This window comes from Engystomops pustulosus, chromosome 5 (genome assembly GCF_040894005.1).
Source record: "Engystomops pustulosus chromosome 5, aEngPut4.maternal, whole genome shotgun sequence".
Lineage (NCBI taxonomy): Eukaryota > Metazoa > Chordata > Amphibia > Anura > Leptodactylidae > Engystomops > Engystomops pustulosus.
Genome location: NC_092415.1, coordinates 7,807,005 through 7,834,346, shown reverse-complemented (window position 1 = coordinate 7,834,346; position 27,342 = coordinate 7,807,005). Strand labels below are relative to the sequence as shown.

Here is a 27,342-nt window from a genome sequence, read left to right as displayed (position 1 = left end):
CACAATATCTGTTTTACATCATGCCAAAGATTACAGATTGGGTTGAGGTCCAAACTATGTGTGGCCATTCAATTTCTTCCAAACCAGATTCTCCTAAGAGTTCCTTGCTTTGGACCTGAACAGAAAAGTGTCTTCCCCAAACAGTCCCCAAAAGGCTTTTCCTAGGAAATAACATCAGGTCACAAGTGAAAAAAAGGTAAAAATTCATGTAATCCCTGTTTGGAAATAGACAAAAGGATGGAAATAAAAAAAAAAACATACGCCAAAAAATGAGCGATAAAGCTAGACCAGGCCAGCTTTCCCTGCCTATTTACTGATCTTAACCTACATGGTAGGTGAAAACTGGTCAACGTCCCCTTCCTGTGCCAAAGTTAAAACACAGAGACAAAACAGGAAAAAGCAAACACAGAAAAATGGAGTTAAACAAGAGAACAAAGCAGTATAGAATCCAGAGACAGATGGTCAAAGGACAAGCAAGAGTCAAAAGATCAAAGATATGGAAGTCCATAAAATGTTAACAAGCTCCAAAGAAGATTTATAGCAAACATTTGAAAGTGGGCAGACAATCCTCTTATGAGATAGTCCCAGTCTAGATAATGATTGCACCAGTCCTCTGACATCAAAAACCAAATCAGACTAGCAGGGAGGGAATGAGAGTGGAGAAGTCATCTGTCTATCACAGCTAGCTTAACCGTCTGCAGCCCAGAACAAAGTCAGCAGGAGGCAGATATGGTGGAAATCAGTTAAGAAAGCCAGGAGTGAAATAAAACAATGTTCAAACTAGTCTTCCTATAAATCAATTTTCTATGTGGTTCATGGCAAGAGTGACTAGCGGTCAGACACAGAACAGACCGCTGCAAGACTACGAGGGGTACAGTGCAACACTACTTTGGAGATACGTTATGGAACAGAACAGATGTGATCCAAGTCGCTGAATAATGGTTATGTAATAAGAAACACATCCCCCATGTTTTACACTATGGATTTGCTTGGTCACTGACTGTTGTGAACAGGCTCAGACAATTAAGAAAGTCACATATATTAGTGGGATATAGTATAGTAGAGTGCCCCATTCCCAACCAACTGCAGTTAGAAAGAATTTTGGGTCATAGTAGTTTTTTCATACGCCCAATCCTGCTAACCAGAAATCTGGGTAATTAGAGACGATTATGCTCAAAAGTGTGAAAGTGAAGCGTGCGCAGATCAGTTTGGACACCCCAGGGTCACTCAGGCTTTCTCACTTCCAAGCTTCTGGCTTCAATCCAATGCCTCCTGATTACCTAGAAGGGGCTCCTTTAAGTCTCTGCGTTAAGTCAGTGCTAACCTGCTTATAGGGAGGACAGGGAGGGAGATGCATTGGATAAGAGTTAGCGATTGAAGAGGGAGAACATAAAACTCAGCTTCAATAGCCCCGGGAAATACTTCTATAATCCAGACTTAATTGACAACTTTATACCCTGTGCCTCCAAGACAAAAGCAACACTACAAAAACTTTTTCTGGCTCAATTTGTTGGACTGGAACCCGACTTTAATAAAGGTTTTTGTGAATTATATGCAATAAAGTTAACGTGTATTAAAAAGTTATAGCATTTTTGAATATTTTTTGTCTTACCAATTCTTACGATCTTGATTATTGTTTGACTAGCAGCACACATGGCTTACATGGTCCTGTTTACACTGTTACAATGTATCAGCCTGGAAGAGGAGAGATTTGTGTTACATACCCACCTCTATAACACCTGGGGTCCATACTTCTTAACTTACATGAGGTATTGCTCTGCAGGTTTTTCAATCAATCACCTACCGACTTCAGTGATTGTAAAAATAAACAACTTCACCGATATCACACAAAATAGTAGGAAACCGACCACACATTCTGCTTTCGCTGCCCTCTCCTGGGGACAATTTAAATAAGGATTTCTTGAAAACACTGTCCTGAAAAAAAAGAAGAAATCTCCAAAAACACAAAGGATATGCCAAGCAGAACAATGGCGCATGTCCTGAATACTATACGACTGTATAACACATTAACAGAGACTTCTTAGAATTATTGACATTTTTATCATCTTTTCGAGTGGAGAATGCACAGCTCTAAGTTGGGAAATGGAGTCCTAACAAATCCATAAACCTAAGGGGGCAATAGCCCACGCTCCCCTCTCCACGTCAGTAGGTGAAACCCAATTTTTGTGATCTTTGCAGACAACCAGGACATTTCAAAGCCATGTGTCCACAGAGCCAGAAGGGCCTGGTACCAACCCTAAAACCCTCCTGTTCTGTGTAGGGGTCCAGTGACAACTTGCTGCCCTTCACCATAGGCCAGGCCGTGGCCATGGGACTGAGAGACACTGGGGCTGTGTTGACCCTTGTACGGCCTGAGCTGGTGTCTACACAGGATTTGGTACCTGTAAATAACCCTCACTGTTTCTGGAATTGGGGGAACTGAACTGGAACTGCTCATTGCCAAGATGTGAGCGTTCTGCTGGCAACGGACAGATGGCAGTCCAGCAGGGTTCACTGGATGGTTCACTGTTGGGTCAGGACAGAAGAATCCATGGGAGATGTGAAGGTTTTCCAGCAGCTCCGGACGGACCAACAGTCCCAGCTGTGAGTAACACTACACCATTTCGGAAGTTGCCCAGCAACCAACCCGGGAGGAACCCATTGGCAGTCTATCACATAGACCATGGGGACCAAACCGTAACCCAATGTTTAGCATATTGGGGGTCATTTACTAAGGGCCCGATTCACGTTTTCCCGACGTGTTACCCGAATATTTCCGATTTGCGCCGATTTCCCCTGAATTGGCCCGGGATTTTGACGCGATCGGATTGTGGCGCATCGGCCCCGGCATGCACGCGATGGAAATCGGGGGGCATGGCCGAACGAAAACCCTACGGATTCAGAAAAACGCCGCATTTAAAAAAAAATGCGGAGCTTGCACTTACCTTCACTCAGCCCAGCTCGGTGTATTCCAGTGCGTTCCAGGGAACTTCAGCCCAGCAGTCGGAGGAACTGCCTTAATAAATCCCGGCCGGAGCCGAATCCAGCACAGAGAACGCACCGCTGGATCGCGAATGGACCAGGTAAGTAAATCTGCCCCATTGACTCTCCCAGAGATGCAAGAGCACCAGAGCTGTTGGGGGAGGTGTGATGCAACTAATACCTCCTTAGACTAAGCTACTCCAGGCTTTTCTTAAGAGTTCCCCCCACTTTTTAGACAAATAATCATAAAAACCATGTGCTTTTATGACCAACATGTCAGTTATGGACTTATGATCCATTCCAGCACAAGGCCAAATGCATATTTGGGAATCAGAGGGCAAGACAAACATGTACCTGGGTCTAAATTTGTTCTAGTGGCCTTGGACACAGAAATATAAAAAACTCTCAATGGGAACATAGTAACTTTGTCATGTCTTGTCTCAATGGAATTCAGGGATTCATGTGGATCTGGTAAGATCAGAACCCTGATACTATGATTCCAATTGAGAAAATAGAACTCCTCCAAGGTCCTGAATCTGATCCAATGTGGGATGTTCTCGAGAGACCCCTGGTGAGTGTCAGGGGGGTAGACAGCTAATATAACCCCACCACACCTTCTGCCCATTGTTCTTTTTCTGGGGGATATGACATTACAAGATCGGGGAACAAGAATCGTCAAATGTGATCTATCCTTTCCCCATTAGTTCAGCAGAAGATAATGAAATAGCTTCTAATTATAGAACCCACACTTTCATTGGGTTTACCGAATATTTCTCTTTTGCCCTGAATTGCCCCGTGTTTTTGGCGCACTCGATCGGATTGTGGCGCATCGGCGCTGGCTTGCATGCGACAGAAATGGGGGGGGGGGGGGGCTGGCCGTCAGACAACCCGTTTGATTCAGACAAACCGCGGAATTTAAAAAAGGAAATGTGTCGCAAGATCGAGCACTCACATGCACCAGGAAGAAGCAGGTGACTCTGGCGGACCTCGGCACAGAAGAGACGGATGCAGGAACTTGGACGCATGTTCTTAGTGAATTGCGCCGGACCTGAATCCTCTTCGGACAACACACCACGGGATCGCGACAGGACCGGGTAAGTAATTCTTCCCCATCGTCGGAGAGAATTTGTCACAAGCACAGGTCTACACAGACCCATATTGGAACGCCTAAGAGGATAAACTTGATCATCTCTCTCGGCTAGTGGCTCTTTTTGGTTTTGTTTAAAAAATCACAAACATCTTGTGGCAGGTCCAGTACTGGATCATAGTTCACCCATAAAATCTTCATGCATCTGTTCACGCTCTCGATACACATGTATGCAAGAGCCATTTCAGGACCAGTGAAGGTCCTGAATCTGTAGAGTGAAAGAAAGCAGTCCAGCGCACCATTAATTAGCGCTGGCCATACCCAGAATCCTTTATAATCCAGCCTCTCCCTGAAGGATCTTCCTGCCTTGTGCCTTAGAGAAAGCTTTGTTCCTATGCCCTGCGCTGTTATTCTGATTTTCCATTGTGACCCCGGTTCCTGACTACGCTCCTCTGCTGCCTGCCTTGACCTACTGCTACATCCCCAACTCTGATCCCATGCTGCCCGTCCTGACCTTCTGCCTTTTCGACTACGATTCTGTTCATCTGTGTCTTGGCCGCCACAGCGGACAAAGTCGCACCTGTGGAACAACCTGGTGGTACCAAGCCGCAGTAAGTCCAACCCGCTTTGCGACGAGCTCTGAAAACTGGGTACCCCCTAGACTCCGGTCCCAGGTGTCGGCTTACGTCATCGTCCGTGGTGGTCCAGGGGGTTCACTACACCTGGTACCTGACAAGCAGAAAGGACACATCCTCCATTCCCCAAGAAGCTTGCTTCTGGTACCAGATGTAGGAAGTGAATTCCAGACTTTTAAGGGCCATAATATTTGTACAGCCCAGGGCAGTCTTAATCCACCCCTGCACGGGCCAAAAGGATAATGTGCACAAAATCGGCTCTGTCACACATACAACATAAGAGACATCAAAACTTGGGTTCTGGAGAACTGGTGTTAAAACTGAGGGACACCAGAGAGGTAAACATAAATGACTTCTTTCAGTGTGTCGCAGCCGCTGGCCTCTCTTTGTGTACAGAGGCTCAGTACAGTAACACGGATGACATCCTTGCTCTGCTTCAGCTACAGTGGCATGCTGTAGTGTGCACTTTCAATGTGATGTCATCACAGGACCGGTGGCAATGGACAGCACAACGATGAACGGGAGCACTGGAAAGGGGTAATTATAGTGAGTTCATTATTTTTAGACTACACTGGAAGATATATTTAAAGAGCCCTTAACAACCCCTTTAAACAGCAGAAGGGATTGAACATTTTCTTTTATTTCTATTTGATTTTCTATGTCTACGGTTTCTACTATTTCCTACACAGACCTTAATGTTATAATTAGATTGTTCCTGCAATAGACGGAAGACATTTTGGAACATTATATTATACAGACGGAAAGTTTTTCAAGAACATTATGCCCTCTGGTACTTTAGGCTCTTAAATGATAAGTCCATAATTTCAGAGATTCTCTTTATCCACCTTGTTGCTAGTAAATCTTCTTTTCGTTCACCTTCAACTCTCATGAATAGTGAAATACATGAGAACATTGGACCTCAAGGTCAAAATTAAAATCAGGACCTGACAGGAACCATCAAACTATGAACCACAACTTTATAAAACTAAGATTTGCTTTTAGTTCTCTGTGTAACATAATGGGGCACATTTACTTACTTGTCCACGTCGCGATCCCCGATACAGAATGTCCGACAAGCATGGATTGTGCCGCAATTCACTACGAGTGTAGTCGGAGTTCACCTTCTTCTCCCCGGTGCATGTAAGTGCATGGCTTGCAACACAATTTAAATGTTAAATCCCGCGCTCAGTCCGAATCAGTTCGGATCGTCCAACGGCTTGCCCCCCCCCCCCCCGGATTTGTGTCACGTGAAAGCCGGCGCCGATGTGCCAAAATCCTATTGCATGCGCCAAAAACCCATGCTAAATGCAGCGCAAAACGGAAATTGTCGGAATATCCGACGACAGTGCAGTCCGTGGACCCTTAGTAAATGTCAATATTTTTCCTGTCCTGTTGTTTCTCTTTTGTAGCTTTATTGCCCCTCCCAAAAAAATAACTATCTGTAGAATTTCTATCTCAGTGTCACATAACAGTGACTGGATTTTATTTATAGTCATCCTTTTTATGGTACTAGAATATTTGGTGATGGATTTACTTTGAAGGTCGACAATCTTCTAGTTTGGTCTCATCCCGTGACTTGTCCAGTGTTGAACTCTTTCTGTAGTGTAGATGGATCAGGTGTCTGACAGGTAGCGAGAGCTGGAGATACAGAGCAGGGGAACATAACGCCACATTTCCAGAAGATTCAGCACTTCATGAGATGGAGGAAGTGAAGCCGGTGTTTATTTTAAAATCCCTTGTGTTTGCGTTTCAAGTTAAGTGAAAGGAAACTTTTAGTGTTTCCTTATCATCCTTCTGGGGATCTTGAAGAGGCGAACTAGGCCAAGATCGGAAGGAAAGGAAGCTGTGAACAAGCAAACATCTCTCTAACAGATATATAAAAAAAAATGTGATTAAAAGGCAATAAACGGGAGACTGAAACTTAGTACCGTGAACCTGCCAAATATCCCGAAATCTTGGAACACACTTGGGATTTATGGGCCACGCTTAGGTTTACCGAAACCCTGCAAGGTTTCCCTCTCACTTTAATATACTTTAATCAGTCCTCTCCTTTAACTGAGAATAATTAGAAGAGAAATCAATGCACCCTCATCGCCATCAGTAAATTAGTCTGGCTGTTTACATTAGATAAATGTCCCCAATAACAAATGATTCAGACGGCTCTTCCCACTAATGGGTCAAGTAAAGCATTCCCAAGAGGTGGGCCCAGAAGAATGGATATATTTGCGCATGGTGCCAGGCTTGGACATCTACCTTTCCTACCATATCCATATGTCTCCATTGACCTGCCCAAACCTGATAAAGTGTCTTTATTAGCATCCGACAAGGGACATTGGTTAAGGCCTCATGCACACAACCATAAATGGCGGACGTGAGCTACACATTGATGTCTACATTGCACGGTTAGGGTTAGCATACCGTGTCTCACCAAACCTTTACTGAGCCAGGCGGCTGTGATGCAAATTATAGAACAGGTTCCGTTCCTGCCCCGTTTTTTGCCATGACCACTTAGCTCCTAACAAGATAGTAAAGGTGAAGAGCGATCACCCCTCTCATTTCTACCTGACTGGGGCCTGTTTTAACCATATTTAGTCATTTGGCAGCTACTGACCCTCAGTGGACATTCATGCTTGTGACTATGGCTATACAAGATTACAGTACCGACGCCTCCTTGGACCTTTGTTGTGGTTTCCAGCACATGGCCGGCAGTGCTGCAAAGCAGGATAACAATCAAAGGGACCCTTACATTTCATAAATAAGCTTGGCGACCTGCGGCTATCACATCAATCCATTTTTGAATGACAGGACAGAAAAATGTGTGAGTTGTAATTAGATTGGAAGGCAATAGCGGAGCTCATCTATAGTTACGCTGCTGCAAGCGTCGATTTCTTGTATACGATGTATAGGAAAAACCTATAACCAGCCCTTGTGCTGCATATAAAAGAGCAGACGAGAGACAATGAATAGCAGGCTGGAGTGTGATGTGAAATGGCCGAGGCAGTGCGTCATTCGCTGATCTTCAGATGTACAACAGGAGACCTGAACATTAGCAACACTCATGGGAAAAATCTGCAAGTCTGAACATGCACGTGTATGATCCCTGTGTGATTAAGGAGGAACAACTCAATAATGTTATGCTCCGGTGGAATGTATTACAAAATATGTTTCTAACCTGAACACAAAGTCGTAATCTGGAAAACAAATACAAGGACACAGAATCCAAACATAAGATTGTGATATGAAGTCAATACTCCATTTACTGCTTACCACGGTATCCTACAGGTGGACGGGCGGTTGGTTAACGACTTCTACCCAAAGTCATAGCCAGAGGGGTTGTTGCTCCTTAGACCGCGGTACATAAATCTTCATTACTATGTTTATCATACGGGCAGCCAGATGTTGGGGACCCCGAAGAGATGAAAGCCTAGGTACTGGTTGTCAGGAGCAGTGACGTAACTAGAAGCTGGTGGGCCCCAGTGCAGTCCCCCGACTATAATGTATGGTTTATAGTAATAGTCTTCTCATATGGGAAAGTGACACCATAAGGGCCCCCCAAACCTCTTGGGCTCAGGTGCGATCGCAACCTCTGCACCCCCTCAAGTTACGCCCCTGGTCAGGTCACTACATCTAGATGTCATCTCAAACACCCAATGCATCTCTACCAGGTGTGCACAACCCATGACCTGCAAAAACTCGATCAGCGACCGCACCATGCTGTTCGCAGGGACAAATATGGGATCAGAAAAGGAGGCAGGAGAAGTCTCCAGTATAATAGTCTTCTCTGGGGGGTTTCCAGTATAATAGCCTGCTCTGGATGGTCTCTAGTAGAATAGGCTACTTTGGGGGTCTTCAGTATAATAGTCTGCTCTAGGGTTCCCCAGAAAAATAGTCTGCTCTGGGGGGGGGGAGGGGGGCTTCTCCAGTTTTATACTTCTATTGGATATAATAGTTCACTATTATAGTGTGTTTTGGGGGCCCCAGTATTATACTCCCCAATCTCTCAAAAGTATATGACTACTCAGGATGGTTGAGATGCTTAACGCTGAATATCTGTACGAAGTACAGATGAACCTCACCACCACCTAACTCATAGTCCCACCAGTGGTGAGTTCACCTGTGGACCATTCCAAGCCTGGCTATACTGGAATATAAACTTGGTATAGGTGATGCCTTGGTTGCAGTCCCGTAATAGTCTCGGATCGGCAGTGCGGCCAGTGGGAAACATATTCAGGAGGGACTATCCAGGAGCCGTCATCAGGCAATCCATAATGTATGCGAAGTATCAAGAGTAAGCACGGTCAGGAGGGAACCAAAGTCAATATCACAGAGGAACTAGATGCTATATGGGAGTCCAAATGGTTTTCACCAACACAAGCGCACATGGGTTAATCTGGGATGAAAGCGTATGATCGGCCTACAGTGGTGTAGCTATTACAGCAAGAAAATGTTATACAGGCAGTCCCCTACTTAAGAACACCCGACTTACATTAGACCCCTAGTTACAAACGGACCTCTGGATTTTGGTAATTTACTGTACTTTAGTCCTAGGCTACAATAAACAGCTATAACAGTTACCAGAGGTGTCTGTAATTAAGATTTATTGTTTATTTAATGTTGGATTATGACGATCCAACATTTTTAAAATCCAATTGTCACAGAGACCAAAAAATTTTTGACTGGGGTTACAATAATAAAGTATACAGTTCCGACTTACATACAAACTGAACTTAAGAACAAACCTACAGAGCCTATACTTATTGTAATAAACTGCTTTCCTATATCCTGGCTGTATCAATCCTCCATAGCTCATAACTTCTCTCATTGCTGCCTTTAAGTAGTTTATTATTTATTTGCAGGGGATAAAAATTAGTTCTGGTCATGTGATTACACAAAGAATACAATTTTGACTTATTTTTGTTTGTTAAAATGATGCAAATATAATGTACGCTGATTATATGGTGTTCTTCAGTCTTGTACGGCACGAGTCCTAGCACTGGAGATGTTACTTTCCAGCCACTGAGGGTGCGCTCACATGTTGCGTTTGTTAATGGATTGTAAACATAATACAATCGCATTTACACTATGTAAACACTGAGTTAACTGTGCATTTACACAACTTTAACATTGGGTTGAGTTGTTAAAACAATGAAATGCTACATGTGATGGCTACATAAAGGGGTACCTATTCATTCACCCTGCGCCTGCCGCTCCAGTACTACTACTAGAACAGGCTGCAACTTCAGACAACGGTTCACCTAATCCCAGGCTGTACAGCACTGTGGGCACAGTCACCTTGTGGAGAAATCTGGAAATTTTGGGCTCTTCATTCCTTCCCTATGACGCATGCTCAACCACTAAGAAGGAATAGTCTACTAGAAAATTGGGCAAAAATTATAACATCATATTTCAAAGTGCTAGTACTTCCCCAACTGGTTGATATTTCCTACTTTTTTCAACCATTTTTTAAAATTTTATATTATTATTATTACTCAATTTTACTCAGGGTTTTTTTTGGTAGCAAACTCATAATATGTACCATTATGTGGATATAATGACATTATATTTACCATATTTATTGGACTATAAGAAGCACCCCAGATTTAGTCATCAATAACACTGAAAAAATGTTTTGACATCAATTAAAAATCTATGAGATTTCCACCTGCGCTAGTTTTCACTCCTCGGTTAATGGGATGCAAAAAACAACTATAATCAACTACTACAGGCCTACAAATAGTCATATGTGGGAGAAAAAGGACCATGTAATCTGGGTGCTCTTAGTATGGTAGCACAGGCAGTTCCTGGGTTACATACAGGATAGGTTCTGTAGGTTTGTTCTTAAGTTGAATTTGTATGTCGGAACTGTATATTTTATAATTGTAACTCCATGTTGGATTGTTGGATTTTCATAAGAACCAGGAGTAACAATAAAGCTTCATTGCAGACACCTTTGATAACTGTTGTAGCCTAGAGCTAAAGTACAGTAAATTACCAGAGGTCCGTTTGTAACAAAGAGTCGTCTGTAAGTCGGGTGTTCTTAAGTAGAGCAACTCCTGTATTGATCGTTAGTAGGGGTAGTTTATATTCCGAGTACCGTATATACTCGTGTATAAGCCGAGTTTTTCAGCACAAAAAATGTGCTGAAAAACGTCCCCTCGGCTTATACACAAGTCAATACAGCAGTCAGTCAATAAAAATTACTTAAAAAAAAAAAAAAACTTATATACTCACCCTCCGGTGGCCCTGATGCGCAGCGCTGCTCCCCCGATGTCCGCGCGGCTCGTCTTCAGGCTTCTGTGCCCGTCTTCTTTCTTCTGCTCAGCGCCGCCATTGTTTTTCTCCCGGGCGGCTCCTAGCATGACGTCAGCAGCGGCGCATCATACTAGGCGCCGGCCCAGGAGAGAGCAATGGCGGCGCCCCGCAGAAGAAGGAAGACGGGCACAGAAGCCTGAAGACGAGCCGCGTGGACATGGGGGGAGCAGCGCTGCGCATCGGGGCCACCGGAGGGTGAGTATATAAGTTTATTTATTTTTATTTATGCTGGGGTGGCTGTATACTACACGGGGCAGGCTGTATACTACTGGGGGCAGGCTGGGCTGTATACTACACTGGGAAGGCTGGGGTGCTGTATACTACTGGGGGAAAGCTGTATACTACTGGGGGCAAGCTATATACTACTGGGGGCAAGCTATATACTACTGGGGGCTGGCTGTATACTACTGGGGGCAAGCTGGGCTGGCTGTATACTACTGGGGGCAAGCTGGGCTGGCTGTATACTACTGGGGGCAGGCTGGGCTGGCTGTATACTACTGGGGGCAGGCTGGGCTGGCTGTATACTACTGGGGGCAAGATGGGCTGGCTGTATACTACTGGGGGCAAGATGGGCTGGGCTGTATACTACTGGGGGCAAGATGGGCTGGGCTGTATACTACTGGGGGCAAGATGGGCTGGGCTGTATACTACTGGGGGCAGGCTGTATACTATAGGGGGCTGGTTGGCTATATACTGGCGGGGTCTGTGACCAATGCATTTCCCACCCTTGGCTTATACTCGAGTCAATAGGTTTTCCCAGTTTTTGGTGGTAAAATTAGGGGCCTCGGCTTATACTCGGGTCGGCTTATACTCGAGTATATACGGTATGTGGTGACAACACCTTGAGGGTTACATATTATAGGGGTAATCCCGGAATAAGCATAATTCATATACAAATGGATCCTTAAAATATAAGCTACTAAGTAATTAGTTGTTATACAGGACACACCTTATCATTTAAAGAGTTTTCTGTATTTTCATGACTATAAAACTTGTAGAAACTGACTATAAAAACTGGAGAAGCTTTTTTTTTTTTTTTTTAGAGATTATAAATTTAAAATGCACACAGCTCTGCTACGTTCACTCACTTACAGCTCTGCTACATTCACTCACTTACAGCTCTGCTACATTCACTCACTTACAGCTCTGCTACATTCACTCACACTCAGCCCTGCTACATACTCAGTCCAAGACTTCTTTTCACATGATTCTTGCATCACCCTCTTCATGCTGGCGTTAAAGAAAATCTACTATGGCGATCCAGACAAGAATATTAAAGTAAATCTACCACGGGGAATCTACTTTCTAAAAATATTCCCCATGGTAGGATTCCCCTGCAGCTGCATCCCATTTTTCTAGGATGCAGCTGCTGCCGAAATAAACTGCAGCTCTGGGGCGAAGGCTACTCTGCGCCCCCAGTCGCCCCTGCATACCAGCTTAACCACGTGTAGCGTCTGTGTCTCTGGCACCAGGCGAGCGCATTTAGCACATGCCGAAGACTTGTCTGCTACCAGTGAGTTGCCGACAGGCGAACGGAGCTACTGCACTTGTGCAAAGCTCGCATGGTGCAGGAGATGCGGATGCAATGAGCAGCTAGGCAGGCAGGGGCGACTGGTGGCCTGGAGTAGCCTTTGCCCCTGGAGCTGTCGGGGGCTACCTCCATACCTCCAGTAGCCTCCAAAATAAATTTGCATATACACAGATTAAAGGTTATTTCTGCTGCACCTGCATCCCAGAATTACGAAACAAATGAGATGCAGCTGCTGCAGGGAGGGGTAATCTACCACGGGGAATCTTTCATAAAGTAGATTCTCCATGGTAGATTTCCTTTAATATTCTTGTCGGGATCGGCAGGAAGAGGGAAAGAGCAGTGCTCTTACAAAGTTAGAGTAAAACACTTTGGTTCACCAGATCTCAAGGACAGGGGTAAGGAGGGTCTGGCAATGCGGATTTAAAGAGGACCTGTCACCCTTAAAGCCCTGTCAGCTCCTGGTGGAGCTAGAAGCTTGACATAATAGTACTGCAAAAAACGCACCTCCCGCCATGCAGTACTATTACGTCAAATGTCGGGAAGGGGTTGAGGGTGATAGGTCCTCTTTAAGATGCAGGCACTTTTGACAAGAATTTTTCTTGCTGAAAGTGCGTCTTATACTCTGAAAAATATATTATGACACTGAAATCCTCCAGTCCAAGCTTCGCTGAACCAAGCAGTTCAGCGAGACTTAATTAATTTTGCATCACATTATCCCAGTGTCAATAATTTTATTAAAAACTTTAAATATTTCCCTCCTTTCCACATACGATTATCTTGTCGCGCCCTCATTTTCTCTCACGATTTAGTCCTGTACCAACATTTTCCCCCTACACCCACTGCTCTACGTTACCTATAGTCCTTCAATCTCCACAATACTCTGCAATCATCATAATTTCCTGTTCAGCGATATCCTGTTACATTAAGTCCACCTCATTCAAGACTAAAACAATTATTACGAACACAATGATACTCACTTCTGCCATGTCATGTCACAGAGCTGTACTTCTAGCAGTCCTGGACGACTGTTTCCGCACAAGTTCTCACGGTATTATTAGAGCTGCTCGTATAGGACAGTCCCTTGATTTGCATTTTTCAGGTCAATTTTGACTCTAACCAATTTTTTCAAGATATCCTCTCTCCCATTTGTGTCTTCAAGCTTCACAATGACTCAAAGCTCACGATTCCTGAGACAGTCATCTTTTTGTTGCACATCTTTAAAAGTTAGGCAGCATTTAATTGTCATTCCCAAGTGGGTTCACTGCAAGATATACCGTAAGCTTTTTTTATTTAAAGGACACCTGTCATCAGGTCTCTGCCACTAGTCCTGTCACCTCTACCTGTTGGAGCAGCTCACAAGGATCCATCCCAGCCTCTATCTAGTTATTTCATACATTAATCATTGTAAAATCATCTTTTCTTTATTATGTAAATGAGGCTGATCACATGGTCAGAGCCAGTGATGTCACTCCTGTTCCCCCTCCCCTCTCCCTGCTCATGTCTGTGTGTAATGTATAGTAAAGCATGGCTAGTGTCTGTGCTTTATCTGCTGACATGCTGCATCCTCCTAGTACACAGAGACACAGACATCAGCTACACAAGTACCTGACATGTTCTGCTGTAACATGGCTGCATCCTGGAGCTGCTCTATCTCTCCTATACACACACAGTCTGCAGGGGGCGCCAGCACCAGGAAACACATCATTATACAGCCTCACATCATTATACAGGCTGTCAGTCATGCACTGGGGGTGTGGCTGTGCCTCCCACTCATGAATAAGCTGGACAGCTTGAATATGCTAATGACTCATTGGACATTTCACAGGTCATTTGCATACTGCTTTAGGACCTCATTGCTTAGGTGTACAGGCAGGTAGAGGGACAACGAAGGGATAGAGGCAATGCTCTCTAATGGCAGAATATGAAAATATATTTAGATTAGGGGGTTATTTTGCATGACGGGTTCTCTTTAATATGTTGACTGATCAGGACTTTTTGGACTTGGTGGCAACCAACATGTTTAGGATTTTTTTTATATCAGCACTAGGTTAAAGAGGGCACACTATAAAAAGGGTGACTAAAGTAAGCAGCTGCTAGTGCTGCCCCATTTTTATCAGTGATAAACTCCTAGCTTTAGTGGAACCCTCCGACAAAGCTAGCAGACACTGCCGCGCCACAGCAGGATCGAGCTCACAGCGGTGGTCCGAGGCGCTGCTTCTTTCCCGGACCGCCCCTCCTACGCCATAGGCTGGCGGCAGTGGCGTAGCGTGAAGCTGATGGGCCCCAGTGCAAAGTCTGTGCCAGGCCCCCGACTATAATGTATGGTTTATAGTAATAGTCTTCTCATATGGGAAAGTGAGACCTTATGGGCCCCTTTAACCTCTTGGGCCCGGGTGCAACCACAACCTCTGCACCCCCTCAAGTTACACCCCTGCTGGCGGTGACTGCCAGGCTCCTCCGACCGCCCCCTCATGAATACACTGTACGCTTGGTGCAGCATTCTGAGGGTACTGGGATAGTGCTAGGTGCTGCTTACTTTAGTAGACCTCTTTAAAGGGTGATTTTAATTTTTTGTATCTAAAAAAAAAAAAAAGTATTGATTTATTTTACTAATTTTTAGTCCCCCAAGGGTAGTTTAACCCTTGGGGTCTGATTGCTCCTGCAATATATAGGCATTTCCTGGGTCATATACAAGTTAGGTTCTTAAGTTTCATTTTGTATGTAAGTCGGAACAGCTGTACTTTATAATTTTAGCGATAGACTATTTTTCCAAATTTTGTGCGGTCATGGAAACAAGGATTATCAATACAACTTCATTACAGCTAATCATTGCAGCCTGGGACTAAAGTAACATCCAGCGAGGTCACCAGAGGCTCGTCTGAAACTAGGGATCGTCTGTAAGTCAGATGTCTTTAAGTCGGGAACCGCCTGTATTGCAGTATAAGACTGTAATCTTACAGTATATGGAGAATTTGCTATAGATCTATAGCAGCGTGCCGTCGGAAGATGGTGACGACCATGTGCCCCCAGCATTTATCTTTAACAGATCCCTTGAAAAAAACGGATACCTTGCTTTCCATTAGTGTAAAATAGGTTTTTTTTATATTATAGACATATATATATATAGACACCAATCCCCTCAAAGGATGGTCCGATGAGAGATGTAAAACACATACTAAGAGATGAGCAGACCCAACGTTCTGGTTCCCCCTCCGACCCGGACGTATCACGGGATTGGTGGCTTAACGGCCAATCCAGAAAATGAATTCCCTCTAGCAACTAGCCACGTTTATGATTGGTCACGGGAATCCCCTGGGGTGGCCGAACCGAAACCGGAACATAAGGTCCAATCAAGTCAATTGAAATCAATGCAAAAAAAAATAAATATATATATATATCTGTTATTCATCCGAAATTGCAAAACGGAAGCCAACGGGAACCAACAAGGAGGTTTTTCTACACGTTCAAGATGGCCGACGTGTGACCTGTCGCAAAGGGCGAGTTCCTTCACAATTGCACGACTAAACAACGCCGTACAGTCGTAACCTTTAACCTATGACTAATTAAGTGCACAATTAATCATTAGATATAAATTATTGATAGGTCATTAGAAATTTTTCTCTCAGAAAACCTTCACATGAGGTAAATTTACCTCAGAACACACATCTTCTCCCCTCAGATAACCCGGGATATCATCTTATCCCGCCAATAACCTACAGACGTGATATTCGGGGGCCATAGAGAATATTTCCTGTCAGATTATGCAGTGACCCCCTCCGCCCGCCCTCAGCGCCATCATTACGGGATCCCCTCTCCTCTGCCCAGGTCCTGGCAACAAGCATTACTGCGTCATCTTGTGCACCGGCTATAACCCCGCCCAGCGAACTCACCCTGAGCCAATCAGCGTTCATTATCGCTTCTAGCTCCCGCCCCTTCGCTATAGACAGCGGCTTATTATAACCTGATGCACCGGCTGTAAACCCCGCCCATAGAGATCAGCGCGCAGCCTATGGGAGGCCACCGTTACATGCGCCCCGCCCAGCCCCGTAGACTACTGCATATTAATGAACTGCGTCAACGGAAGGCCGAGGTGTCGGGAGAGGAGGCCGGTGCCGAGCTCCTCCTTCACGGGATCTACACTTGTCATCTGCCCGAGCCCTGCCTCTCTATATATACCGGGGACACCGCGGCTGAGCGGCCTGATCACTGGGGACCCCCGTGTGTGTCACCTGCCCTCCCCACATAAGGCGGAGGACACCCCCTTTAAGCAACCATTTCCTGGCAGCGGAGCCCCAAGGTAGGAAGCTTCTAATTATTCCAGAATCTCCCGTGTCAGCCCCTGGAGCTTGCAATCTAATCAGCAGTGTACACACCTAGAGAAGCGATCCCCATACATTGCACTTGTCCGCAGAGCTTGCAATCTGCCCCCCCATCCGTTGCACTTGTCCGCAGAGCTTGCAATCTGCCCCCCCATCCGTTGCACTTGTCCGCAGAGCTTGCAATCTGACCCCCCCATCTGTTGCACTTGTCCACAGAGCTTGCTATCGAACCCCCCATCCGTTGCACTTGTCCGCAGAGCTTGCAATTTAACCCCCCCATCCATTGCAATGGTCCGCAGAGCTTGCAATCTGATCCCCCATCTGTTGCACTTGTCCGCAGAGCTTGCAATCTAACCCCCCCCCCATCCATTGCAATGGTCCGCAGAGCTTGCAATCTGATCCCCCCCCCACCCGTTGCACTTGTCCGCAGAGCTTGCTATCGAACCCCCCCATTCGTTGCACTTGTCCGCCCAGCTTGCAGTCTGATCCCCCATCCATTGCACTTGTCCGCAGAGCTTGCAGTCTGATCCCCCATCCATTGCACTTGCCTGCAGAGCTTGCAGTCTGATCCCCCATCCATTGCACTTGCCTGCAGAGCTTGCAGTCTGATCCCCCATTAATTGCGCTTGCCTGCAGAGCTTGTAATCTGAACCGCCCCCCCCATCCATTGCGCTTGCTTGCAGAGCTTGATTCCCCCCCCCCCCTGTCCATTGGGCTTGTCCGCAGAGCTTGCAGTCGGATTAGAGGTGTACTCTGGTGGAGAAATGATCAATATCCATTGCACTGAACAGCAGAGCTTGCAATCTTAGCAGTGACTGATGGGGCATCTTTGACACTTGTCATAGGTCCTTGCCTTGTGTCCTTGGAGCTTACAATCTAGTTCCTCCCCTAGGGTTTTATCTACAGAGCTTAACCTATCCACCGCTTTTTTCGCTTTTCTCCAGAGCTCACAGTCTAATCCTTGCCAATGCTTGTCCGCAGAGCTCGCCCTCTAACCCCTGCCAGGGCTCTTGTCCGCAGAGCTCGCCCTCTAATCCCTGCCGGGGCTCTTGTCCGCAGAGCTAACAGGTTATTACCATGACCTGGCCTCTGCAGTGGTTGCTCTCTAATCTGGTTTATGATTTGCCACCTAACACATAACTTTGCTTGGCTGCAGAGCTAACACTCCGATAGTGGAGTCAGTGCTGGCTCTAAGTTCCCATCTCTTAGGCTTACGCTCTATTACAAGCTCTGCTTCAGTCCTCTTGTATTGCAGTGTAAATACTTGTCTGCAGAGCTTGCACTCTGCCCTGTGGTGACCTTCTATGTAGTTCTTTGGATTGTCTGTATCCTCCTGCCTGGCTGCTGCAATAAACTCTGCTACTACAGCCCAGCGGTCCAGTTCCCCTGGTGTGGGATGCTGGGACTTGTAGTAGTTTGCATCACCTGCAGTGCACTAGTTCATGTGGGGACACCTGTTTTTGGTTTTGTCAGCAGAGCTTACAATCTTCTCTTCTCTGGGGTTGATAACGCTGCCGTGTCCTTACATAACCTGAGGATTGTGGATATTGTCCTGCAGTATCTCCAGTGTATTACACCCGGGCCGGACGGATCCTCAGCACACGGTCTCTGGTGCCCAACTTTCTGTGTTACTTTGATGCCTATGACAGTTCTCCCTGTCACTAAATCTGTGGCTTGGAGTCTGAGTTATTCCTGTGCTGTCCATTATTTATATGGTGCTGATGGAGGGATGACTTGTCCCCAGTGGGGTCACGGCCTAACCCGGTGCTCGCTATGGGGTCACGGCCTAACCCGGTGCTCGCCATGGGATCAGGTTCAGAGGAAGACAAATAGTTGGAGAAAAGTTCTGGAGATCATGGACTCCTTGAGATGTAGAAATATGACCACAGGGGGCAGGTTTTGCATAAAATATTTGGATATAGAAAGCTTTTCCACCATTGCGGGGGAGGCTCTCGGTCCCTGATACTTGGGGTTCAGTTGGAGAGATGATGTCAAAGTTCATTGGTCACATGATCACTGAGCCGATCCTCGGCCTCTCTAGAATGGGAAGGTTGTGGTTCTGCCAGATTGCGGGACTTTGGACCTGTCCGGGTCAGAGATTGCCTGTTCTCGGTTTGTCGTATTGATCGCTGTATTAGGAGGCTACGCGTGCGCGGCTATGCTTCATTGCCCTGTGCGGCGTTTCCCTCTAAGCAAATATAAACATGGGGTCGGAGCCAAGTCCTGGGTATATACCTGGAGAGCATTTGCCTCTTACCACCTGCTAATTATAGAACATGCGGTCAGATGTTTTGCTTAGTAGTCGCCCCGTGTTCCCGCTCTTATTCCCAACCAGTCAAATCGCACCGGACGCTCGTAGGGGGAAGGAGTGACCCTTTATCATCATCACGGGGGACCAGCTTGACCCAAGTAGATCCTCCTCCTCTAACAAACCCTCATTCCTTCTGCTGGTGACCCGCTCCTTGGTCGGACCCTGCAGAACATTCCCGGATTAGGATTGTTACCTGCCCTATGGAATTGGATCAGATCCCTGGGATACTGGCGGTGGGAAGCGGTGCGGTCATGTACTTGTTCTTCTTATCATTGTTATGGCGTCCGTGTTGATACATTGTTGCTATAAGGACATCACTATTGATCTGTTAGTAATGTATTCATTTCCATGCTCTACAATTGTTACATTGTTATTAAGGCCTCATTATTCATTTATTTATAGTGATGTATTATTTCTATGATGTTGCGTTTTTTTTTTTATGTATAATGTTAAAATTTCATGTTTCTGATGTAGATTCTTTCTTATGTAACGTGCCAGATGTAGCAGAGTTGACTTTGTTATTGGATACAGCTGCTAGCGATCCCATTGGTCTGCACGCGCTCACATCTCCTGAGTGTTATGACTATAACTCGGCTCTGCTACATCTGCACGTGGCCGCTTTCCTTGGTGCATGCCGCGTTGCACGCCGTTTGTTGCGTTTTCTGCGGCAGGCGGTGTTTACCTCCACGCGGGGAGAATGTGCCGGCGCCTCCTCTTTGCAGCTGCGGAGGCATGGATGGTGTTAGTGCTGATTCAAGGTTATGAAGTGCACAGCTCCGGCAGCGATTGCTGTGTTAACCCTTTATGCGACGCCTCTGTAGTTTTGGTTTGGTGTATCGGTATTACACGGGTTTTGGCAGTCGCGAGTGTCGTGTGTGAGGTTAGTGGCATTTTGGATATCGATCTCGTGAATTCCTCTGCTCCACAGTGACAGAAGCCGATGACCTTGAGGGTGAAATCCCTGGTGAAACGCGCCAGCGCGTGATCTTCACCCTCCTGCGTACTCGAGGCGGTGATGGATTTATTACATTGGATCTTCATTTGCCTCCTTAAAGGGGCTGAGATGATGCTAAAGCCGTGGAGGGCCCCGCAGTGCGCCGGCAGCTCTTGTGCGTAGAGCTGGAGGCCCCCCCCCCCCCCCCCGAGCCTTCTCATGTTGTTACTATTGATTTTAATTGACTCCTGGGATTAATGGCCTCCCGTGCATCGCTGGTGTTACCGAGGCTCGAGGCATGGGATGCCTCATCCGGGTATTCCAGTCCTCTCTGATGACTTCATGGTCGTATCCGTTTAGATCTTCAATAAGTTTTCTGTGGAATGTGTAGATGAGGCATCGAGGAGATCAGTCATCCACTGGGAACCAGTCGTGCCTCATACCTCTGTGTGACTCCGTTACACACACAGGCAAACGGAACGCAATTACTGTAGTCGCAAAACTATCTCTAGTAATTAATCCCACTTCTGGTGGGAGATTGTCAGATTGTTCTGTTTGGACCCTATTGGGCTCCCTCTTAGGGACCCAGGAATATGAACTTCTATATGTAATATACAAGGTCTTTAAACAGTTTAAACCCTTGCAGCTTAGTCTCTCCAAAATACAGTGAATCTAGGCTATGAATTAGTCGACAAAGAGCTCCCCACTTGTCCCGTGGGTTGTGTCTGGTACTGCAGCTTGGCTTTATAGGAGGTAATAGATCCGACCTGCAGTAGCACGCATCACCTGTGGACAGCAGGGGCGCCGGTAAAAAAAAAAAGAAAAGAAGCCATGTTTTTCTGATACTGGACATCACCTTTAAGGTCACCTTTATTCCTTGATGGAGGACGTTGTTGTATTTGTGTTTACAACTGGGCAGTGCGGTAGCTCAGTGGTTAGCACTACAGCCTTGCAGCGCTGGGGTCCTGGGTTCAAGTCTCTTCCAGGTCAACATCTGGAAAGCGTTTGTATGTTCTCTCCGTGTTTGTGTGGGTTTCCTCCGGGTCCTTCGGTTTCCTCCCACACTCCAAAACATACTGGTAGGCTGAATAGATTGTGAGCCCCATGGGGACAGGGACTGATCTGGCAAACTATTTGCGCTATATAAAGGAATTATTTATTATTATTATTATTATTATTATTATTCCCCTCCATTTTTCCTGTAGGGGGCACAACATGACATTCTTACTTAAATTTGTTTGACACTGTAATACATGGACATTGTTTTCTTACAGCTTATAAGTGGGGGGGTCCTGAGTGAGTGACACCCAATTCCTCTATTGAGGGAAATTCCTCTTATAGTCAGGGGGGTCCGGGAAGCTGAGCTGTAGGGGGTCCACAGACTATAATGCAGACTCCCAGGTCACAGTGTGAGGGCACGTCTTGCACCCAGTGCTCCCTATATCTCAGCTTCTGTGTCTCCTTGGAGATATTGGAATATTTTGGCTCCTTAATTTAATGTAAAGCTGGCGGTCTGGCATCACCTGTGTCCTCGGAGCCTGTGTGTACAGGTGGGGGATGGGCTGGATGTAGGCTCAGCTGTAGGGGTCCTCGTCCTCCAGCAGTGATGCCTCTCCCTATATGACATTGCATGGCCCGGATCTGTTATCTAGTGACACCTGCTGGAGCCCCTGACTCACAATGGGGTCTGCGGGGCTCTGGTGCTAATGTATAAAAATGTCTGTTGTTTGGCTCGGGCTCCATTCACACTTCTGCATGTTATGCATTTTGCCTTAGCAGATTAAGGGAGAAGCACCTGTAACAAACCCTCAGCTGTAACCCCCAGATCATCCACCGTGATAAGACATTTGATCATTTTCGGATCAGACAACATGGCCGCCTCCTCCTCGTGTAGGTGACGGTGCACTTTAAGGCGCGCACCCTCCATCTCGTCCTCAGTCGTTGCTTAGTCATTTCTTCATCTGCATATGACGAGTTTTCCCAGAATCCTCAGTGTATTAAACATTAAATGTTTATGGGCACGTCTGCACCCGGCTGGCACCTTGTGTCTGTGCCAGGAGGAGGCGGCACAGCCCTTCCTGTGCGCCCCCCACGCCCACCTCCTGGACCGGCATTGCTATCATAGCTTCCAAAAATACTGCAAGCTTCACCTACTTCTCCGAATGTGGCGTAATCCAATCTGTGCCGAAGTAGGTCACCGGACGAGAGGCCATGTTGTGGCTTTTTTTTTGGGATTGTTTGTTCTGGCAGGCGCCTCCAGTTTGTATTACTACAGGCGTCCCCCTATCTGCCAGGACCATGACTTGTGTACTCTGGCACTATGTACCTTGTAAGAGATTGTATTAAGTTTTACATTTGGGAGACAAGTCTGATCAGTAGGGATCTAGTAGGGAGTTTTTTGGGGGGTCCTGGGTTCCATTCAAATACTTTGGATTCATACATTATGGCTCTGTGTTTATGTGCCATATAATTGCGTGTAATGGGTTCTGTTCTTTGAGAACCCTTCTAAGGGTGAGGGGGGATTGGGAAAACATGGCTTCTGACGACCAATAAACAGCTCCATACCTATTCACTGGTTACATGAGGTATTGCAGGTCAGCCACGTTAAAGGAAATCTGCCAGCAAAATTGTTACTTATTGTAAAGCAGAGCCATGAACCAAGGTTTTGTAACCCTAAAACTTCAGATTACAGCGTTGTGGACAGTAGGAGGGTTCCTGGACCACTACTCGTGACCTGGCGCTCTTATGGTTTTAGGGTCTGTCCTCATATTCTGGTTCCTACCGGTTGTGCAGCGGCACGGCAATGGTTAATGCTGCTTTTTAGCAAAATAAAAGTGTAGGTCATCGGTTTTTCCCACCCCGGGCCAGATAGCACATGACTACTGAGTGCAGTTCCCCTTCCCACTAGATGAAGAGCATCTCTGCACAATATAGGGGAAAGCGCTGACTCGGCTGCGTTAGAGGGGAGGTCCGAAATGCGTTTGTGCAATAGGGAGATATATTCCATTTCCTCTTCTTGAGAAGGTCTCTTTGTCCAGATATGAGTGTTGGCCCTTTTATAGTCTGTGTGTGAATTGGAAGGTAAATGGAATATGATGGTGCAGTCCAAAATGCGTTGGTAGTATACAATGAGTTCAATACATTGTCCTCCTTTTTAATTAAGGTTAGATATTAAAAGTTGTGCCGCACACGTGTCCAGGCTATGACTAAGATCACTGTCACGCAGGATGTAATTCTTTTGTATTTTAGTATCTATAATACATCTGCATTACTTTAAACCCCAGTGGTTCTGCTTAGCAGTAACCGGATCATAGATTGTACTGTAAACCTTTTTGCCTGTGTAAAACTTTAGGGGTCCGTGTGCTGAAGCTGCAGTATTGATGCTTCAGTGTTTGCTATAGTTAAATGCTGGTGCAGCTTGAAACGCGTCAGTGGTTCACTGTTCTGCCTTCTATACATTGTCCTTAACATTAGATGTTAGAAGTTCTGAACACATCTATCATCTGCGATTCAGACTACGGCTATAGCCTGTGTAAAGCAGGGTCTTATACTGTCGCGTTTTGGTGTCTATGCGACATCTGTATCACGTCTGTTTTTCCTGAACTATAATTAGATCAATAAAACTGCAGGGGCTTGCAGGATGCTGTAGTATAAATGCTAAACTACTATATCAAAGTGGTAAAGCCTGAAATGCGTTAGTGGTCCACCATAGGGGGCTTTTCTGTATTGCCTCCCTTTAGATTGGATATGACAAGTGCTGAACACAACCCTCCATCGTCCAGGATTCGGAGTAGTAATAGGTTGCTGTTTCGCAGGAAGAAGTATCTTGCTCACTGAAATGCGCCTGTATTACTTGGACCCCTGTTATGCCTGAGATGTAATTGGATCATAGAATCTACTTTTATGATGGCTTAATTTTTAGTTTAATAAAACTGCAGAGGTCTGTGTTTAACGCGTTTTCGATTGCTAAAAAAACCTGCTAGATCTTAGAGCTGGTGCAACTTGAAACGCGTCAGTGGCTGGCGATGATGACTTCTATGCATTACTGTACATTACACTGGATGTTATAAGTGTTAAACACATTCCTTTATCCTCCACGTTCCACACTATGGTGAGTATCGTTGCGTCGTGGAGAGTTATTCTGACGCGTTTTAGGGTCCACATTACATCGGCAGTACTCGGACCCCCTGTGTGTCTCCTGAGCTGTAATTAGATAGCAGAACACACTGTATGATGGTAAAAATTTGGATGAATAGAACTGTGCCGGCTGAAACTGTTGTATGAAAGCTAAAATACTGCCATACTTGTGCAACCTAAAACGCGCCAGTCTTGTTATGGCTTTTATGCATTATCCCCCCCCCCCCCTCCCTTTTTAGATTTTGGTTATTGTAAGTCTTGAACACATCCCTTATCGTCCAAGGTCAGACTATGACTTCATGCTGGGAGTAGTACTGTCGCGTTTTAGCGTCTATATTACATCTGCAGTACTCTCGCCTCGCAATCCCCCCCCCCCCCCCCCCCGCGTGTTACCTGCTGTGATACTCGGACCCCCCCTGTGTATGTGTTTCCTGCTGTGATACTCGGACCCCCCCTGTGTATGTGTTACCTGCCCTGATACTCGGACCCCCCCTGCCTGTGTATGTGTTACCTGCTGTGATACTCGGACCCCCCCTGTGTATGTGTTACCTGCTCTGATACTCGGACCCCCCCTGTGTATGTGTTTCTTGCTGTGATACTCGGACCCCCCCTGTGTATGTGTTACCTGCTGTGATACTCGGACCCCCCCTGCCTGTGTATGTGTTACCTGCTGTGATACTCGGACCCCCCCTGTGTATGTGTTTCTTGCTGTGATACTCGGACCCCCCCTGTGTATGTGTTACCTGCCCTGATACTCGGACCCCCCCTGTGTATGTGTTACCTGCTCTGATACTCGGACCCCCCCCTGTGTATGTGTTACCTGCCCTGATACTCGGACCCCCCCTGTGTATGTGTTACCTGCTCTGATACTCGGACCCCCCCCTGTGTATGTGTTACCTGCCCTGATTTTTTTTTTTTTTTTTTTTTTTTTACAGAATTTTGCTTTCTGCTGTGATACTCGGACCCCCCTGTGTGTTACCTGCTCTGATACTCGGACCCCCCTGTGTATGTGTTACCTGCTCTTATACTAGGACCCCCCCACCCCCACCCCTGTGTGTTACCTGCTGTGATACTCGGACCCCCCTGTGTATGTGTTACCTGCTCTTATACTAGGACCCCCCCACCCCCACCCCTGTGTGTTACCTGCTGTGATACTCGGACCCCCCTGTGTGTTACCTGCTGTGATACTCGGACCCCCCTGTGTGTTACCTGCTGTGATACTCGGACCCCCCTGTGTGTGTGTTACCTGCTGTGATACTCGGACCCCCCTGTGCAGAGGTCGCACTAACATTTTTCCAGAAGGGTAATAATACTCCTCTCACAATTTTTGAGGAGTATTTTTAACCCAGGAGGAGTACGAAATTTTCACTAATAAATGTATAACTCCTAGGCGTATATATAGTGTTAAGAGACGTCTATTAATACAAGGAAAAAGTTACAGCTCCTGTTTTCTGTGCTTAAAAGGGTTTTCCCACAAATTCAAGTTAGGCCCTATCCACGGGATAGGGTCTAATTTGAATTCTCGGGAAATGCACACGTTTTTTATGCGTTTCTGACGCATCCAAAGGCTTCACATGTTGAAGTAACACTGCGTTTTAGCAAATGCAATGGAAACGCAATGTTACTTTAACATGTGATCAAGGTTGAAGCCTTTGGAATGCGTCAAAAACGCAACGCATCGTGTGAAGGCTCCCTCAAATAGCAAGTATGTATTAAACGAGTGGTGCACAACATTTTTATGGTGTGTTCACACATGGCATTTTCAAACACATAAGAACAGCTGAGAAGAGATTTGCATAATTACATTGCTGTCAATATTGTGTTAACAAAACGCATGCATCAACGCAATGTGGACAGCAATATAATTAGGCAAATCTCTTCTCAGCTGTTGTGATGCGTTTGAAAACGTATGTAATAACCTCACCCTTAGGGCGCTGTCCCACGTTGCGTTTGCAAACGCAGACAAAACCGCGCCCACCGGGGCGGTCCGCGGTCCAATCGCATCGACGTTTCTATGGAAACGCCTGCGATCAGGTACGAGCCGCCTGTGTTTTGCGTTAAATTAATGCAATGCACTGGTGGCTCGTTCCCGATCGCAGGCGTTTCCATAGAAACGCCGATGCTATCGGACCGCCCCGGTGGGCACGGTTTTGTCTGTGTTTGCAAACACAACGTGGTACAGCGCCCTCAGGCTACATTCACACTACCATATGGGGGCGTATGTAAAACCACAAGCTTGTGGCTGTACATATGTCCCCAATAGATGGCCACACAGAGTGATACCGCTCAGTACATGGGAAAATGACATGTCTTTCCCCGTGTACGGCCAGTACCCAATGCATTTCAATGGAGAGGGTCGGGGTCACCTCCTCCTCCTCTCCATGGTGCAGAACGTACGCCTGCCTGGCTCCGGCCTGGCGGGCATACGTTTGTGTGAATGCAGCCTTATTGTCTACCCAGCGGACTATGGCTGACGGCGGCCCCCAGACCAGTCCGGGGCTGATGCTGCTGAAATTTTATTTAATTCGGTTTCTGCGGTTTGGGAACATAACCCTTTTTTTTTTTTTTTCATTATACAGGGGCACATTTAGGGAGGAACACATAATATATGTGTTCCCTGTTTTTTTTTTTTATATAGATGACAGATAACAGTGATCTAATGGTAAGAGCCCATTGGATCACTGTCATCAGTGATCTGTATACAGAGACATGCAGAGAGGATGCACAGCACCTTCCCTGCAGCCTCTCACTGTATACAGGGGCTGCTGTGACAGGGGACCGATTATTATCAGTCCCCTGTCACATTACACGATCGGGCTGTCACATAGACAGCACGATCCTGTTACTGGCTGTGTGCACACCGATCAGGAGCACAGCCCCGGTAACAGATATCCCTTCCCCGCTCGGCTCCTCCATCTCTCACCCCCCGCTTGGCTCCTCCATCGCTCACCCCACCCCCCGCTCGGCTCCGCCCCCACCACTCGCGCGGCTCCCCGCGGGAGAGGCACGGACGGTGAGCTGGAAGTCCCTCCCTGTCCTGCCTCCAGCCACTCAGCGCTGCGATCCTGCAGAGAATATCTTGCAGGATCGCAGC

General features: G+C 46.4%; 1 protein-coding gene and 1 long non-coding RNA gene across 3 annotated transcripts in view; one reads left to right on the top strand and one right to left on the bottom strand.

Moving 5' to 3' along the window:
- Positions 1-6,244: 6,244 nt before the first annotated feature.
- Positions 6,245-16,374, bottom strand: LOC140133938 (uncharacterized). The gene is made up of 3 exons (XR_011855969.1): positions 16,200-16,374; positions 13,525-13,808; positions 6,245-6,547 (listed from the first exon to the last, which is right to left on the bottom strand). It is a non-coding gene; the product is annotated as an uncharacterized lncRNA (long non-coding RNA).
- A 127-nt stretch (positions 16,375-16,501) lies between these two features.
- SLC45A4 (solute carrier family 45 member 4) overlaps positions 16,502-27,342 on the top strand; it is an 86,165-nt gene continuing 75,324 nt past the window's right edge. Inside the window, exon 1 of one of the 2 annotated variants that reach the window (XM_072151099.1) lies at positions 16,502-16,844. The gene's annotated coding sequence lies outside the window, so the exon portion shown is untranslated. Of the gene's footprint in view, positions 16,845-19,119; positions 19,421-27,342 lie in introns of those variants that run through there. The other variant, XM_072151100.1, reaches the window with a different exon arrangement.